Consider the following 18,911-nt stretch of genomic DNA (forward strand, 5'->3'; position numbering starts at 1 on the left):
TGGCATCCTGATCATGAACACTAATGATGGAAGCAAAATCCATTGATTTCAGTAACATATTCTTCCAAGTGAAGCATAGTCCAAATCTGAGCCTTTTGACATGTACTTGGAATCGTTTAGCGCAGCAAGATATTTAGTCACCCTGACGCATTCAAATCAGGATAGTAAGAGAGATTTCAGTAAGGGTGAAGCTGGGAGTTTAATCTTCACTACTGACTGTTATGAGGGATGGTGTCATTAAGAGAGCTAGTGGGTGAGCATGGTTGAAGGGTTAAATAAGTACCAGGGAAACCTGGAATCAAATACCAACTGTGTCACGAAGCTGACTGTGTGACCCTGGACTAGTCAATATTTCTTACGTCTACCTCACGTGGTTGTTGAGAGGATAAAGTGAAGAATGAATTGTGGGTTGAATCCAGACTTAATTTTCCATCAGCTGAATGGAACTTTCCTGCCTTCCCTCTCTCACTGCAGCCCACCGATCTCCATAGAAAGCAGCTCCTGGGGAGAGTGTATCCTCAAGAACGATGGTGGGGGGGAATCCCCAACAGGAAGGGGAATAGGTAGAAATTGCCTCTTTAGTCTGGATCCAGCCCTGTTTATGTTGTAGCCCTGAAATTCTTCAAGGAAAGGCAGGATAAAAATGTAACAAATAAATAATTTCTACCCATTATAAAGCATGTGGTATCAGGCTTCAGCTCATGAGCTAGGATGCTTAACCTGGCCGGTTCAGAGGAACTGAATGCAAAATAGGTATCAGATTCTCTGGGTATCCTGCTGTTTCATCATTTTGTTGTTGTGGGTTGATGCATGCCACCAGTGTGGCGGTTTCCATCTATATATTGTTGTAAACTATGTTCAAGAGAGGGATATGATCGAGGCACCTATTTTTTTTACTTGCAACCTAATCAGTCACATCTTTATTTATAGTCTGGTCAAGTGGAGGTGGCCATCAAAGGTGAAACAGAAGGAAAACTGAAACCTTCCATTCAGTAAAATGTGGTCCGCTATGGAGTTTCTATGTCACTACAGGCCATAGAGGTAAAAGCTGTCCTGCTGGAATCCTTGGGCATTTAAACATATGCTAAACAGTATCCCATTTCAGTGTTCTTTTTGATGGGTTTTAATAGGCATCTGTATTCCCTTGGCTACCATTTCAATTGGCAGAACTCAGTATATCAGCTTGGCATTGTGTGCAATCAGATGGTTAAATGGGACACTGTACTTTAGGTAAACTGCTTATTAAATGGCACAATTAGTGCAGAGTAACTGCCAGCACAAATTCAAGGCACCACTTGATATTCTTAGTAATGTTGTTGTCTTCCAAATGGCGATCTCATGAAGAGCCTTGAGGCGCCTTAAAGATTAACAAATGTATTGGGGTATAAGTTGTTGTGAAGCAGAACTCACTTTTACAGCTGCATAAAATCTTACATTCACATCAAGATGCTGATAAATTGACTCTCAAAAGCTTGTGCCCCAATAAATTCATTTATCTGTTCTAAAAGTCAAATCTGACCTTATGTCATGCTGTGACCCATTCATTCTGGACTCCCTGTGCCATTCATTACTTATTGTAATTCTTTAATCTGGTCAGGCAGAATCCTGAAGTTGGAATAAAGCAGTCTTGTCCTGGTTAACAGGTGGGTGCTATCGAGCATTTATAGGACGAGCTAAAGCCTGTAGGTGTGGTTAATACACAGAGGCCTTGCTTCTTACCATCTTAAACAGAAAACAAAAGATCACCTTGTGGACTTTGCATCAGTGCGAGCAAATGTAAGTGAATGATTTCATTTCACTCGAAATTCGTTACAGAATGAGACGAGACTGGATATTTTAGCAAGTTTGAGTAAAGAAAAACACTGAGTGCCATTATGCCAAAATGCTGGTAAATGATTTAACTGGCGACTCTGAATTTGTTTTGAGCACCATGATCTGGAGTGAGTTTAAAGTTCTTCAAGCGACGGCCAAGGGATGCAAAACTCTGTGTGGCGATTGAACGGGGTGGGGGTGGGGAGCAAAGTTACCGGTTGCCCAGTGTTGCCCAGTCGTTCAGTGTGAATTACGTACATGTGATAAGTGAGTAGGAACCATAATACCAGTATTATGTGTGTGTGTATCAAGAACAACTCTTTTACTTCTCTGAATAACAGTTCTATCCTCCTAAGGGGACTCAGGTCACCTGAGTATAAGTTATTTAAACTAGCTGAACTATTACAACAAATCTGGTCAAAAGAAGTGGGTATTGGTCCAGAGCAATGTCCACTACAAGCGAAGAAGACTACATAACAAGTAACACTACAAGGCCCTTAAAAGGTTAAGAAGAAACAATTAACACAGTACTGGAGAATAAGGCAAGTATTGCCTGGAGTGTTGTCCCATGGGAGACAGGTGGCACAAAGTCCTGCTGAAAATGTTCTAGCAAAGCCAGGCACTTCCAAGGGAACAGAGGAGCTTTGTGCAATGAGCAAGTAGGGAGTTATCCAGCTAGGGAGCTATGACAGGACAAGAGCTACTGCAAAAGCAGCAGAGCCTGGGGCAGCTACTGAAGAGCTTTACAGCTGGCCCTGCAGCTTTGCCTTTTCTTGTGCCTTTATTGGAATTGTTGCATAAGTCTGGTGTCCTTTCTCTTGAGTACCACTAGAAGAGAGGAGGCCTCATGCTGCAAAGGGAACCACTCTACCTTCTGCTCTGGACTTCAGCTTGGACTTGTTTCCTTCTCGCCTCTTGGGGTGGTTGTGGGAAGTCCTGGATAGGGTAGGGAGCCCCCAGGAGGTGGTGACAGGAGCACCTTGACTTTCAAGATGGAGCAAGGAACATGGGTGCTAGAAGCAGGCTGCTCCATGTCCTCCTAAGAGGGAGGGGTGTACTTCTCCTGGTCTCTGTTGGTACAGGGGCCTATGTAAGGAGGGGTCCTCTCATGGAACCCAAAGTGTCCCATGACTCTGCTGCCTGTTTTGAACAAGAGTGTTCAGACTCAGACTGGGTGGAGAGGGTGGGACGGGACATGCCAACCCAGTATTAGTGCTGCTGCTTCACAAACTGAAATATTCCTTAAGGATGTTTTGTAAAAGATTAAGTAGCAGAGAAGCATCTATCTCCTGAAATACAAGCAGCTTTTAAAATCTCATCTCCTGCACTGAGAAGTTATTAAACATAAAGACAAGAGCTGGTGGTAGGGCAAAGGCTTTGCTATACACTGGAACTGTGTGAAGGGGCTGTGAAATGCCAGAAGGGAAACTTCAGCCCATTATAACCTCTGCAGGTCCAAGCCTGACTTTGGAAGGCAGCTCCAGCCCATTTCTGTTTCTTGCTGCCCTCTGGTTGCAATCCCACACAGTTTTTGATTGAAGAGGTGAAACTGTGACAAAGCCTTTGGGGAGGCGAAGATGAAATTAACAAACGCTCTGAGGAGCAATCTCCCCCTGCTCTGTCTTTTAAAACTACGCTTCCCAGCTAATGTTGCATCTCACTCATGTGATGAACACACGCCAAGGCATCTCCTATCGACAGACTCTGAGAGGACAAGGAAGTAATACCTGGCACTGAAAACGTACCACCAACCATAGCAACTCTTGCGCAGCTGCCTCTCTGGCTCCCAGGATTTCAGCAGACACCGCTCAGTTTCAAACTTCTCTTTGCAGCCATATGGACAAGAAATTTGCTTTCGAAATGAAAGCTGAGCTTTTCAGGAAACTGAATTAGCTGCCTAGTACCCCATCCAACATGTTAAGTTTTGTGCAGACTCATGGCAGACCTTTTGTGCAGACCTTTGTATAGCTGGGGTGAGGGTTGCTGCCTTTTTCATACAATCCCTGATATGTGCTTTTCTTGACAGTGATGCATACTAGACTTGATATTAACCAACAGGGAAGAATTGGTAGATGAGATGAAGGTGGTGGGGACCTTAGGGGGAACTGACCATGTCCTTCTTGAATTCCAGTTGCTGTGGGGAGCCAAGGAAGTTCGTAGCCAGACTCGTAGGTTAGATTTTCGTAGGGCCAACTTCGATGAACTCAGAGGCTTGATGAGAGTCATTCAGTGGGGGAGTGTGCTGGAAGGAAAAGGAGCGAGTGAAGGGTGGGCCATTCTCAAACACGAGCTTTTGCAAGCTCAAGCCCTCACTATCCCAGCAAGACGGAAACATGGTAAGGGCTCCAAGAAACCGATGTGGATGCACAGAGAGCTCCAGAATAAGCTAAGGGAGAAAAAGGAAATGTTCAGGAAAGGGAGAGAAGGACAGACCTCTAAAGAGGAGTATATGAGGGTTACTAGGTACTGCAGATCAGCCATCAGAGAGGCCAAAGCTCAGTACGAGCTGGATCTGGCCAGGAGGCCTCGCTACAATAAGAAAAACTTCTACAGATATGTGAGAAGCAAACGCAAGGTAAAAGAGGCAATTGGACCGCTGTTGGGAGTAGATGGAGAAACTCTGATGCAGGACAGAGAAAAAGCCGACAGGCTTAATGACTTTTTTGCCTCTGTTTTCTCCCTGAAGAACTCAGGCACATCTAGAGATAGTAGAAAATGTGGCAGGACACCTGAGTGGCTAATTGACATTGACAGAGAGGTTGTGGAGAGGCATCTGGCTGCACTGGATGAATACAAATCCCCTGGGCCGGATGGGGTGCACCCAAGAGTGCTGAAAGAACTTTCCAGAGAACTTGCAGAACCCCTGTCCATCATCTTCAAGGCCTCCTGGAGGACTGGGGATGTGCCACAAGATTGGAGAAGAGCGAATGTTATCCCAATCTTTAAGAAAGAGAGGAAGGATGACCCGGGAAACTACAGGCCGGTCAGTCTGACTTCTGTTGCTGGGATGATATTAGAACAGATTTTAAAGGGATCAATCTGTAAGCATCTGAAGGACCACTCAGTGATCCGGGGAAGTCAGCATGGTTTTGTTCCTAACAGATCTTGCCAGACCAACCTGGTTTCCTTCTTTGATCGAGTGACCAGCTTACTGGATCGGGGGAACTCTGTTGACGTGATTTATCTGGATTTCAGTAAAGCTTTTGATAAGGTCCCCCATGACATTCTGATGGGCAAACTGGAAGACTGTGGAGTAGACTATAGGACAGTTCGGTGGATAGGGAACTGGTTGGAGGACCGCACTCAAAGAGTGGTGGTCAACGGCGTTTCATCAGATTGGAGGGAGATGTCCAGTGGGGTGCCTCAGGGCTCGGTTTTGGGCCCGGTACTTTTCAATATTTTTATCAATGATCTAGATGAAGGAGTGGAAGGGCTGCTCATTAAATTTGCTGATGATACCAAATTGGGAGGGGTAGCAAACACCCAAGAAGATAGAATTAAAATTCAACAAGACCTGAATACTCTGGAGAAGTGGGCAGCTGTGAATAGGATGCAATTCAACAAAGACAAGTGCACAGTATTACATCTGGGCCACAAAAATGGGAAGCACAAATACTGGATGGGGGATACACTTCTGGGCAGTAGTATATGTGAAAGGGATCTTGGGGTAAGAGTGGACTGTAAACTGAATATGAGCAGTCAGTGTGATGCAGTGGCAAAAAAGGCTAATTCAATCCTGGGTTGTATCAAAGGGGCCATAGCATCGAAATCACAGGAGGTCATAGCCCCTCTCTATACTGCCTTGGTCAGGCCACACCTGGAGTATTGTGTGCAGTTCTGGAGGCCTCACTTCAAAAAGGATGTGGACAAAATCGAGAGGGTGCAGAGGAGAGCGACAAGAATGATCAGGGGTCTGGAGACTGAGCCCTACAAGGAAAGGCTGAGGGCCTTGGGAATGTTTAGTTTGGAGAAGAGGAGGTTGAGGGGGGACATGATCGCTCTCTTTAAATATTTGAAAGGCTGTCATTTGGAGGAGGGCAAGGAGCTGTTCCAGTTGGCAGCAGAGAGTAGGACGCGAAGCAATGGGCTACATGCACAAAAGTACCGGCTGGATATTAGGAAAAACTTTTTCACGGTCAGAGTAGTTCAAAAGTGGAATCAGCTGCCTAGGGAGGTGGTGAGCTCCCCCTCACTGGCAGTTTTCAAGAGAAGGCTGGATGAATACTTGTCAGGGATTCTTTAGGCTGATCCTGCACTGGGCAGGGGGTTGGACTAGATGGTCTGTATGGCCCCTTCCAGCTCTATGATTCTATGATTCTGTGATTCTAAAAGTAATTTGTGAATTGACCCTCTGAAAGAGAAAAGCTATCCACTAGCTATGGTAAGAAAAAAATGACGAGGAAGGCTGCGGCTTTCTTGGCAATGATTTTAATGGGAGCCTGATCACAGCAGAGATGCGTTTAATCCATTAAACATTAATCCTTCATTTTTTTTCTAGGTCTGGTAGCATAAGAGTAAAGCTCCCCCCACCCTTCCTTTTTGGTACTTTGGTTATGTTTAAAGAGTACAGCTTGAAATATTTGCCTGTGCAGCACGATGTTATCATTACTAAAGATGGGAAAACACTAGTATGTAGCGAGATGGCTATTTTTGTTTTCTGATTTGCCTAAGCAATTATTTATCTGCTACCTTTGTATCCTATCCTTTTGTTATCTTGGAAAGCACAGGCCTTTTCCTGGTGCAAAGTTCAGAGAAAAATCTCTTAAGAGTACATTCACTTCTGTTTAAAAGGGAATTATGTGTTGGCTTGAGAAGTACCCTGCTTTTGAAGTATATATTTTATTTATCAAAGAAAGAAGGCCAAATTCATAGGCTCAGTTTAGACATAATATGCATCTATGGTTTATTTTAACTATAGTTTGTGAAATCAGGCTGGCAGGTGATCACTCAGACCCTGGTTTGCCTTGACAAAAGCTGTTTTCATTTCTTTACCAGACATATCTGTTACCAGGCACTGAATGAGTGCAGAGCCAGCAAACAAGCCAGGATGTCTGTACCCATACCTTACATAAAACCATAGTTAACTTAAGACTTTGATTAATCAACCAGCTAGAAACTAGGATTTCAGATCATAGTTTTAGGGGCAGTACTGCAGCCCAAGCTCTGCTCACGACCTGAGTTTGATCCTGGCGGAAGCTGGGTTCAAGTAGCTGGCTCAAGGTTGACTCAGCCTTCCATCCTTCCAAGGTCGGTAAAATGAGTGTCCAGTTTCCTGGGGGTAAAGAGTAGATGGCTGGGGAAGGCAATGGCAAACCACCCCATAAAAAAGTCTGCCAAGAAAACGTCATGATGCGATGTCCCCCCATGGGTCAGTAATGACTCAGTGCTTGCACCTTTACCTTTTTTAAAACTAACCATAGGTAATGAAATGGCCCACATGCAGATGATAACAAGAACCATCATGAATTAAACCATGGTGTTAATGACATGTTTGAATTGAGCCATTGCCTCTCTGGTATGTCAGATGCATGCTTGTTTATCGTTCTCACGAGGTGGCAAGCCTAAACACACTGGGTTGGATTCAGCTGTCAGTGGAAGGCAGTGATGATCGTGAATCTTTCCTACTCCCCCCCTCCCCTCCCCAGCAGTCTTTCCAGTCCTGGGAAAATTGATGTCTGGGATTGCAGGACTTGCTTGGAGTAACAGCTGGGTAGGTTATGGGTGGCAGTAAGGAGGGGGAAGGTGGGTAAAATGGCTCTTGCTTCTTCCCTCAGCAGAGCAGTCCTGAAGGGGGAGGGAGCAATTGCAGCTGGGGGGAGGGGAAAGCAGGAAGGATCCTTCCGCAAGTGGATTTCTGGATCCAGCTACTACCTAGAAGAAATGGACAACAAGACGTAACTTTCATGTAAACGTGCATTGAAAACAAGCTTTGGCTTCTTAGAGCTATCCACGAGTCCTCATCATATACTTGTTGAATGATAGTTTTATTTGCATTTGTGTTCATGTGCACGTGCACACACACAGGGATATAGGAACTTTACGTCATTCATTTTAAGCACTGTGCCTTCTAGTCCTGTGTTTACTGTCTATTTAATGGAGCAGGTTGGGCATCAAAATAGGCAACTAGTGTAAATCGGCAAAATTCTACTTAGTTTAGGAAACAAAATTCTATTTGATCGTCGTCGTCCTTCTGTGCAGCCCCACATTGGGACTGCGCAGGCGCAGGCCAGCCGCGGAAAAGATTTTTCTAGATTTTAGAGATGTGAAGGGGACGTTCGGATCCACCGCGCATGCGCGCCGGTGTTCCCGCCAATTTTGAATGTATATATATCCGAACGTCCCCGGCATTCCCTCAGTTCCTTTTTCGCCGTCATCGAAAAGGTTCTTCTTGTTCTAGCGTTACTTGTCTCTCAGCGTCTCTTCGGAGTTTATCCATCGTTTTTCTTGTGCTGTACGATGTTTTCCTGTGTCCATCTTGAGGAAAATATCATCCCAAGATGTCTCAGACAGCTTTATTTAAAAAGTGTCTGAAGTGCGGCACGAAGATGACCCACTCGGATGGCCATGAGCTCTGTCTCATCTGCCTGGGCGAGGGGCACATTGTGGAGCGTTGTGCGGTGTGTATGTCCTTCACCCCGAAAGCGAGGAGCGATCGGAAGGCCAGACTCCGTGCCTTCTTGTGGGATGCCAACCTTCTCCCCCCCAAGCCATCGGGTTCATCGGGAGATAGGCCCCGCTCCGCCGCTCCTTCGCCGGCACCGTCTCGAAAATCGCCGGAGCCGCTCCCCTCGGAACCGACGGGGCAACCCGTTCCGGAGGGCCGATCTGACTCCGGTTCCGTGGATCGTCCTTCTAGCCGCAAGGCTAAGAAGCGTTCCTCATTGAAGCCGTCATCGAAGCCCTCGTGTAAAGCTTCGGCCACAGAGGCTTCTTCGGAGCCCCCGCCTAAAAAGGCCAAGGCCAAGTCGAAAGCTAAGGGCCGTGCACCATCCCCGGCCCCGACTGTGCAGCCCGGTACGCCATCCAGACCTGTTCTGATTGACGACGATGTGGTGAGTTCATACCCCGTCACCTCCTTGTACGCCTCCTCCAACAACATCGGAGGATTACGTACCATTCCCGCCTCTCTCGGAACCGTATCAGTTGTTTGAGCGTTCCCTGCTGTCTGCCCCGGCACCTTCTGAGGCCTCCGTTCCGATGCAATCTACCTCATCGGTTCCGGCGCCGTACCACTGGCGTGCTCCGGTGTCCACTCCTCTACCTCCTTGGCAGCCTGTCCCGGGGATAGGAAACATGACCTCCTGGCAGGATTTTGTGGCCTGGTTCCAGCAGTCCGTGCCCTTCCTGCAACACCCTTCGGTTCCACTGCCTTCCATTCCGGCTCAGCCGATCGTGCAACCTGCGCCTGCTCCTCCTGCGGCTAGAGTGCAACTTCATCCCTCGGTTCCCGGGCCTTGCCCATCGGCTCCGGCCGGACGCCCGGCTTCGGTTCCGACGCAGACCCCGGCGGAATTTTCGGATTCCGAGGATGAAGAGGGCCTGGCTTCTCCGTCCGATTACTCCTCGGATGTGGCTTCTGACCCTTCCCTGGATGACACCGTGAGTGAGCTCCGTTCGTCGTCCCCAAATGACGACTACAGAATGTTCGCCGAACAGATGGTCAGGATGGCCACTGCGCTGGAGATAGATGTTAACTCCACAACCTCCAAGCCTAAGAGCAAGCTGCTGGAGGCGTTGTATTCGGGATCCCCCGCATTGGTGGCGTTCCCTTCTGTAGAGGACTTTGTCGACAATGCTCTTGCGCTCTGGCAGACACCGGCATCACTGCCGCCAACGGCAAAGAAGGTCGAAAGGTACTACCGCCTGAAACAGGATGACTGTCCGTACCTTTTCACCCATCCTAAGCCCTCTTCCATTGTGGCAGAAGAAGGTCAGGCTCGGTTCCGATATGGTTCCTCTTCGGCTCCGGCAGACCGGGAGGGCAGGAAACTGGATGGCATGGGCAGGAAGCTTTACTCATCCGCTTCCTTGGGATTCCGTATAGCATATTTCCAAGCTATAATGGGATCCTACAACCTCTTTTTATGGAAACGGCTGTCCTCTTACCTCTCCGACCTCCCGGAGGATCGACGCCACCTGGTTAAGGCCCTTCAAGCCGAGGCCATGAAGCTGTCGAAACAGCAGATGACAGCTGGCAAGGACGCCGCCGACTCTGCAGCGCGGGCAATGGCGACTTCGGTGGTCTTGCGTCGGCACGCCTGGCTCCGGTCCACGGCCCTGCCACCAGAGAAGAAGGCGAAGGTGGAGGATTTCCCGTTTGAGGGGCCCCAGCTCTTTTCGGAGAAAACAGATGAATCCCTCTCGCTGATGAAAAAGAACCAGCAAACGGCCAAGTCCCTGGGAGTCGCTCCTTCAGTTCAGCCGTCGGGTCCGGGGTATCATTACGGTCAGTTCCGATCCTACCAGACCCCTTATCAGCCTTACCAGCAGCGTCAAGGGCGATTCTTCTCGGGCCAGTCCTATGGCTACCGATCCTATTCTACCCAGCAGCGTCATTCTTCCAGGTGCTCCGGCCGGTCCAAGGGGAGGCAGCAGCCCTCCTCGCCTAAACCATCGACCTCCGTGCAGAAGCCTTCTGTCTTCTGACTAAGCCTGGATGCTCCCCAGTTGGCTTCCAAGGACACTCCCGCTACTGCCCGGTTCTTGGACAGGCTTCGGCCTTTTTTGCCCTGTTGGCAGCTTGTTACCTCTGACACTTGGGTCCTGTCTATTGTGACCCATGGTTACAAATTGTTATTTTCTGATGCTCCTCCCCTTTCTCTCCCTCCCTGTTGTTCTCCATGTTGGAATGTTGTTTTACACAATAATGTTATGGAGTTGGTGAACAAAGGTGCTGTCCGGGTGGTCAATGTCGCTACTTCCCCTTGGGGATTCTATTCGAAATACTTTCTTGCAGATAAGAAGGATGGAGGGTCCCGGCCCATTTTGGACCTTAGGGGCCTCAACAGCTATTTAAAGGTTGAGAAATTTCGAATGCTGACCCTGACAAGGGTCATAGAGCTCTTGGAAGCAGGCGTCTGGCTAGCTATTCTAGACTTGAAGGACGCCTACTTCCACATTTCCATCTTTGAGGGCCACAGAAAGTACCTGCGGTTTGTCTATGGGAATTCTGTATATGAATATAGAGTGTTGCCTTTTGGGCTGGCCTCTGCACCCAGAGTTTTCACGAAGTGCATGGCCACCGTGGTGGCGTATCTACGGTCCAGGGGATGCTTTATCTACCCTTACCTGGATGACTGGCTCCTGGTGGGACTCTCGGCTGACTCTCTCCAGGACCATATTGCCCTCACCTTATCTGTGCTAGCTAGGTTGGGCTTGGTGGTTAATGGGGATAAGTCTATCTTAACTCCGGGCACAGCCATTAGGTTTATAGAGGTCCATTTCGACTCGCCACGGGGCAGAGCCTACTTACTCCCGGATCGCTTGACCAGGCTTTCCTCCCTAGCCCGTCACTTCTTGCACAACCGTTTTCAAACTGCCCTCCTAATTCAAACACTGCTAGGCCTTATGGCCTCCTCCACAGGGGTAGTTTTTTTCGCACGCCTGCATATGAGGCCTCTGCAAAACTGGTTCATCCGGAGGTACAACCCCCTCACTATGGGCCAGCATCAGAAGTTCTCCATCCCCAGGGTGGTACAGCGTTCCTTGACCTGGTGGACTGTCCCTGAGAACTTGTCCGAAGGTTGTCCTTTTGGCCCTTTCCTGGCAGAGGTCACTGTCTTTACTGACGCCTCCAACTTGGGATGGGGAGGGCGCTGTGGACAGCTCTCAGCCCAAGGTGTCTGGTCCCCAACTGAGGCAAACATGCACATTAACCTCTTAGAGCTTAGAGCGATCCGTTACTCCCTTGCTTCTTTTGCAGTTGTCATTCGGAACAGGAGGGTTCAGGTCCTGTCGGACAATACCACGGCCTGCTATTACCTCAACAAGCAGGGAGGAACGGTCTCGCTCAAGCTCTGCAGGGAAGCAACGACTCTCTGGAAATGGGCCATTGTCAACAACGTCCTTCCCAGGGCCGTTCACATTGCAGGGGAGCTCAATACCACAGCGGACACGCTGAGCAGGGTGTTTCTGCCTCAACACGAGTGGTCCCTCAACAAGGCTTATCTCCATCTAGTCTTCCACACATGGGGTGCACCGCTCATCGACCTCTTCGCCACGGCCCACAACAAGCAGGCCCCGCTGTTCTGCTCCCGGACCGGAATTGGCCGTCACTCGCTAGGGGATGCCTTCTAGATACCCTGGTCCCCAGGGCTCTTTTATGCCTTCCCACCCTTTCCGCTCATGCACAAAGTCCTCTCCAGGGTCAGGGCCTTCAACACCCACTGTATCCTGATTGCCCCTCAGTGGCCTCACCAGGATTGGTTCCCTCTCTTACTCTCCCTTTCACAGGGACGATGCCTGGCACTGCCACCTGCCCCGGACCTATTAATCAGGGACGGGGTCAGGCACCACAATGTGGCAGTTCTGAGTCTGGCTGCCTGGCTCCTGTGCGCTCCGGAGTAGGCCTCTCCTCAGAGGTTCTTAAGGTCATTCTGAATGCCCAGAAGCTATCGACCAGGCTATTCTACCAGAGGAAGTGGTCGCGTTTTTCCAGGTGGTTGGCCCCCCAAGGGGGTTTCTCCCTTTGATTGCCCCTTACCTATCGTTCTCAACTACCTCCTGGACTTGTGCTCGCAGGGCCTTGCCTTCTCGAGCATTAAGGTACACATGGCTGCGATCTCTGCTTTCCATGAGCAGATTGATGGGAAGACCGTTTTTACGCACTGGCTTTCCAAGCAGTTCCTAAAGGGCCTGTTCAAGACCTTCCCTCCTAGGGCCCCGCCGATTCCTCAGTGGAGTCTGTCCCTGGTACTCTCCCAACTAATGCTCCTGCCCTTTGAGCCCCTGTCCACCTGTCCCTTGCCTTTGCTCACACAAAAGGTAGCCTTTCTGGTGGCAGTCACGTCCTCTAGACGTGTTGGGGAGCTGTCTGCCCTGCGGTGTGACCCTCCCTTCCTGCAGTTTTTCCCTGGTACGGTCATGCTCCACACTAGCATGGAGTTTCTACCCAAGGTGGTCTCCAAGTTTCACCTGCAGCAAAATGTGGTCCTCCCTTCCTTTTTTCCGACACCCTCTTCCCCAGGGGAATGGGCTCTACACACATTGGATGTGAAACGTGCTTTATTGTTTTATTTACATCGCACCAAATGTTTCAGGAAATCTCCTGCTCTGTTTCTGTGTTACTCTGGCCCTCGCAAGGGCTCACCTGCTTCTGCCCAGTCCATCTCTCGCTGGATTGTGTCTACAATTAAACTTTGTTATCAGCAAGCTGGAGTCCAGTGCCCCTTGTTGGTTACAGCTCATTCTACTCGAGCGCAAGCTGCCTCTGCTGCCTTCCTGCGAGGAGTGCCGCTCCGAGACGTCTGCCAAGCTGCAACATGGTCCACTGCAGACACTTTTATCAAACATTATTCTGTGGACGTGAATGCACGGCGTGAAATAGCTGTTGGCACGGCTGTCCTGCATTCTTTGTTCAAGTAGACACTCACACCCGCCCCCATTGGTGAGATGCTAGTTATTCTCCCAATGTGGGGCTGCACAGAAGGACGACGATGATAAACAGGGTTTCTCACCTGTAACTGTTGATCGTCGAGTCTCTTCTGTGCAGACACACATTCCCTCCCACCTACCCCGCTGTGAGTGCTTGGTTAACTGAGTTGGTTCTCCGGTGGCTCAGGTGAACTGAGGGAATGCCAGGGACGTTCGGATATATATACATTCAAAATTGGCGGGAACACCGGCGCGCATGCGCGGTGGATCCGAACATCCCCTTCACATCTCTAAAAGCTAGAAAAATCTTTTCCGCGGCTGGCCTGCGCCTGCGCAGTCCCAATGTGTGTCTGCACAGAAGAGACTCGACGATCAACAGTTACAGGTGAGAAACCCTGTTTTTACAGCAGTGGTTTGACACCTCGTGCTTAATTTTCTGGAAGCTTGTGCATATATTCCAAGATTAATATGATAGAATCAGGCTTGGCAGAAGCCACTGCCTGTGACGGGGTCCTATAATCAGCTTATATTCTACCATACTACCATTCATTCCATCGTAATTACTGGCTAGTTTAATGAAGACTCATCTTGCTTAATCAGAAAAGCCAGGCACAAGCTTGCTTCAGGTGTGCTGTAGATGTTCCTTCTTAATCTGTATATGTGCAGACTTCTTGTGGTTATTCTGGTGTAGTGAGAAAGGTAATTTGGACATGTTCAAGACCTTCTAAACTATTTTTTTCAGATGTTCCAGGTTGATCCCTTGCTTCCTCCAGCACAAAATTCTAAGGACACCCAATTGGAGGTGGGTGGGGAGGGAGAGAGCTTCATACCCTCTTGTGGGCTTCTCAAAGATATTTGCCTGGTTACAGTTGGATTAGACGCTCCTTGATCTAGCAAGACTTTTCCAGGCAGGTTTTAGGATAAAAGTCCTCAGCTGTGATTGAATCTGCTGAGGAGTGAAACGACTCAAGTCAAAGCCCAGTTGTGACAAATACAAGAGGAGTATTGGGGAAAAAATATGGAAAAGCTGAAGAAGCCTCCTTTGAGTTTGCATATATTTATTGTGTTCCTTTTATTAAATAGTTCTTGACATTTGATTTGCACTTGCAACAGTTAAAGAAGTTCTTAAGAACAAGAAAGAAAGAAAGTGTGGAGGAAGATACATGACTTTCTCAAGCAAAGACTCTCTATTTTCTGACTGCTGGCTTTTGAACCTCCCACCAACTTTTTCTTCATAATCACGAGAACTTAAACTGCTTTTTGAAGAAAAGGAAACCAGCTGGGGCATACCTTTGAAGACACAAGAATTATCTCTGTAGCTGCATGAATCATGGGCATAGGGGCCGTTTTCACACTGCTTACTGGCCACAGAACATCGTGCTGAGCTCCCGGAATGACAGCGTCTTCCTGGCACGATTTCGTGCAAGAACTCTCGCGCGAAATTGCACCAGGAAGACGCTGTCATTCCAGGATCTCAGGATGTCTGCTTAAGTGGTTGTTGGAGCACTAGAAAGCTTTCTGCCACATTGTAGTTGAAAAACAAGCAAGCAAAAAACTTGTGACGTGAAGTTGCTTGAAAAGAAGATGGCTGCCTCTGCATGTATTGACTTGGACATCACCAAGGAGAGAGGGCTTTGAGAACTGGGTTTGAGCAGGATTTGGACACAAGGAATGAGCATAACAGAAGACATTCTACAGGAACAGTCTTCTGGTTTGATTTTTAAAAAATCTATTGATCTATGGTTGTTAGGCGCCCTGACCTGGATAGCCCAGGTGAGCCTGATCTTGTCAGATCTCAGAAGCTAAGCAAGGTCGGTCTTGGTTAGTAATTGGATGGGAGACCTCCAATGAAGACCAGGGTTGCAGAGGCAGGCAATGGCAAACCACCTCTGTTAGTCTCTTGCCATGAAAACCCTACCAGGGGTTGCTATAAGTCAGCTATGACTTGAGGGCATTCTCCACCACCATGGTTGCTAGGCAGGGCTGGCCCTAATGCCAGCAGCAGCAAATAAAGGGCATTGTACGATGGGTGGAGTTGGCCATGATTGCTGGTTCATACTATAAACTTGGTGCTACAAGAGCACAGATGTCCAGTATTGATGCTACACTTTCACAGGTTCTTAGATGTAGCCAGACTTATGCACTAAAACAAATGCTGGAGATAGTAGATGGGTAAACACAGACAGTGAGACTTATGAGGAGGGCAAGACTTTCCATGGTGCATGTGCATGCGTGAGCCTCACACACATTTTCATCCCACTGCCTCCTTTGAAGTGATACAATACCCTGCAAAATCTGGTTCTCCTTGTCAGGTTCAGAATGCTTTCATGTATGCCTTTGCCTAACCGACTCCATTTTTAATCCTTTCAGTGTTTAAGTGCTTTCTTCACAGGTGCCAAGGTTCCCAGGCAGCTATCTCACAGAGAAGGATTGTTTTGGCTACTGCTGTTCCACCAAGAACCGGCCTTGAAGGACTTTCGCTTTCCTAGCTTCAAAGGGATTGTTTTGAGAACTATGGGGGGAGGTTGGGCCTGCTGGGATCTGTTACTTTGTACCTCATGCTTTGCCTGTCATTGGTAACAATGCATATGTACCATCCTGAATATTGTATTCAGGCCAGTGGACTATAATGAACTAATTCTTCAGTAAAAACCTTTTGGAAACAATGGACTGTTGTCTGATTGCAGAAGGTAGTCTGGAGTAAGGACATTATCTAGCCACAGCTCTGACACTCCTAAGCAACACTGGGCTGAGCGTGCTTAGCTTATGTGGGAGCCTCTCTCTTAAAGTGCCTCCAACACTCAGATATCTGTATCATTGGAAGTGGCTGCAATTGTGATCCATGAGTTGGTAGCTCATGTGACCTTCACATCGGTTAAAAAAAAGCGCCATAGTTAATGTCTGAAGTAGTTCGTACTGAATTTTAAGGGGGAAACTAGTTGCTCTTTCATTACAGTGGTAAGTTCGTCTTGTTTTCTGTTCTTTCAAAACTCCATCTGAGGGGTCACAGGGTTTGCAGCTTTCAGTTTTAGAACTGCATGTGAGAAGATTAGAGGCGTAGCTTTAAATCAGGCACTTTCTCCAACAAATTCCCCTCAGAAGAGATTCATTTTTCTTTAACTACACAACATACTGCCTTACGGTTTTTGCACAAAGCTGTTCATTTTCTGTGAGAACCACCACTGACAGCATCAGCCTGGGATAAGCTTGTATTAACACAACATGATGCCGAGGTCGCAAAAGGGCCAAACAGAGCAGAAATATAGAATAGAATTACTCTGTAATGCCTCAGTCAAAGGGATTAATGAGACTGGAGGGCCTCAGGAGTGTCCTTTTAACTTCTTGGGTTGTCAGAAAGTTCTTCATTTTATGCCTCCTTTAGGCCCTCTCAGCAACCCTTATTTTTTTTACAGCAACCCAGAATACGCTTGCATCAGATTTAATCTAAATCCAAAATGGACAATCCAAGATGGACAATTGCGTAGTCTTTTTATTCCTGCTGTTAACAAGTGGACTGTGCATGAGGACACTGGTTTTGACTATTGAGCCTGATGGTGCTGTAAATTACCAACTGTTTGACTTTTTGGTAAGATGGTTTTAGAATATTTATTAAGTATTTATTATATGATTGACTCAGCCATTTTTAATAATTATGATATTTATTTGTAAATTAATGTTTTCTCCAGTATGGTGGAAGTTACTTTCACTCCTGAAGAGGTAACGCCTATGAAATATCAGATTAAAGCCAGCGCTGTATGTCTGGCGACATGGGTCCACTGCTTGGCATCCTGCCTTCACCGGCTCCACCTGCAATTAATTAACAAAGAAATATGAACATTACATTTGTACTATACTTACCTTTATGTATTGATTTGGAAGCTTACCTGTGGGATGTCTTCCTGAATGATATGTTGCTGCACTTTTACAATTTGTTACACCTGTTGGATGCCTTCCTATTAAGGATTGATTTTCATTACTTTGTTCATTGTATTGTGACTCTTTGGTTTGTAGTTCCTGCATCTGGAATGCAAATTCTGCTGTAGCACATCTGGAACAGCCAAGGGTTGAAATTCAAACTCAGAACAGGAAAGCCACCATAGATAATGGGAGGCCTCCACACTCAGTCTGTCATAACTACTACAATGTGCCACAAGTATAAGGCAAACTAGAAATATGTGCAGACTAGGCTTGCCAACCTCCAGGCGGGCGATACAGGGGTGAAAACACACAAGTAGGAGAAATGCAAATAAGAAATAAATATAGAAAGTCAAATCAATGTATAATAGTTATAATGGAGCAAATCACTCCTACAAACCAATAGCGTTTTACTTGGGAAGAGAAATATAGAAAGTCAAATCAATGTATAATAGTTATAATGGAGCAAATCACTCCTACAAACCAATAGCGTTTTACTTGGGAAGAGAAATAGTGTACTGTTCACATGGGCTAATTCACACAGCCAGTTGCAGGGGCAGACAGAAGTCAATCCTAACTAATGCTGGCTTTGCATCCCCTCTTTGCTGCCACGTGGCCTTGCCCATTGGCCAAGCACTGCAGTCTTACTCCACCTGGAAGTGGTGAGTGACCATGCTTGGCCTGGCTGGTCTCCTTGCCAGATGGTGGAGCTCAGTAGAGGTGGCCCTCAAAGCTACTGGGCCTTTCCCTGTGGCCATAATGGCCAATCTGCCCCTGGACAGTTGAATGAGCAACCTAGTGATCAGTTTATTGCATCACATATCAACAATGCAATGTCATAGTTCTAGGCTTCTTATGAAAAAAAACAGCTATTTGATTGTGATTGATCAAGATGCCAAGACAGGAGTTATACACACGCCCCAGTTTTATCTCAGTACAGAACTGCATGAAATTTGTCTGTGATCAGTCTACATTTCTTTTACAGGTATTGGCTGACCAATAGATTAAACAGAGCCATGCTTTGATACTCTTAAATTCAGTTTTCTGAGTGCTTTACTGTTCAACTTTCACAAGCAGGATCAACCTGGGTCCACTTTCTGTTTCATAAACGATTTGCACTTTGACATCTAGGCTCTAGCATGGGCAGGGTCAAGACCAGAGTAAGTCTTGAATTAGCTAGAAGCAAAATATATTTTAGGCTTGTTTACACTTCCTACTGAAGATTAAGAAGCAAATCCTAGGATCTTAGCAAAAGCTACCATGCCACTGGCTTTCCGACACCCAAGAGGAATTTAGTAATCTGTGTAAGCAGCGTCAAATGGGAGCATCTCTTGGTTCAGTTCTTGCAGTGGAAAGTCACAGGAGAAATTGCTCCTTGGGTAAACTAAAGAAGTCATGTGGATGTGGTTGGGGACATGTTGACTGTTTGGTGTTGACCAGAGTTAGCACTGCACCAAAAATCTTTCTGCTGCATTCTGGACCAAATACAACACGAGACATAATAGTTCTTTGTGGGGGGTGGGGTGGGGGACAATTGGTGTCCATGACTACTGGCTTGAGTTCCATCAGTGATACAGTTTGCATTTGGATCA

The 18,911-nt window shown here is 47.3% G+C and overlaps 1 protein-coding gene and 1 long non-coding RNA gene across 2 annotated transcripts in view; one reads left to right on the plus strand and one right to left on the minus strand.

The window, feature by feature from the left end:
• The first annotated feature begins 862 nt into the window (after window positions 1–862).
• LOC129340580 (uncharacterized) lies at window positions 863–17,221 on the plus strand. Its single transcript, XR_008598033.1, has 3 exons — window positions 863–1,041; window positions 16,818–16,990; window positions 17,091–17,221. It is a non-coding gene; the product is annotated as an uncharacterized LOC129340580 (long non-coding RNA).
• The window catches only part of COMMD1 (copper metabolism domain containing 1), a 198,284-nt gene continuing 196,422 nt past the window's right edge, over window positions 17,050–18,911 (minus strand). Inside the window, exon 5 of the transcript XR_008598026.1 lies at window positions 17,050–17,211. The gene's annotated coding sequence lies outside the window, so the exon portion shown is untranslated. The remainder of the gene's footprint in view (window positions 17,212–18,911) is intronic.

This window comes from Eublepharis macularius, chromosome 1 (genome assembly GCF_028583425.1).
Source record: "Eublepharis macularius isolate TG4126 chromosome 1, MPM_Emac_v1.0, whole genome shotgun sequence".
In the NCBI taxonomy this organism is placed as follows: Eukaryota; Metazoa; Chordata; class Lepidosauria; order Squamata; family Eublepharidae; genus Eublepharis; species Eublepharis macularius.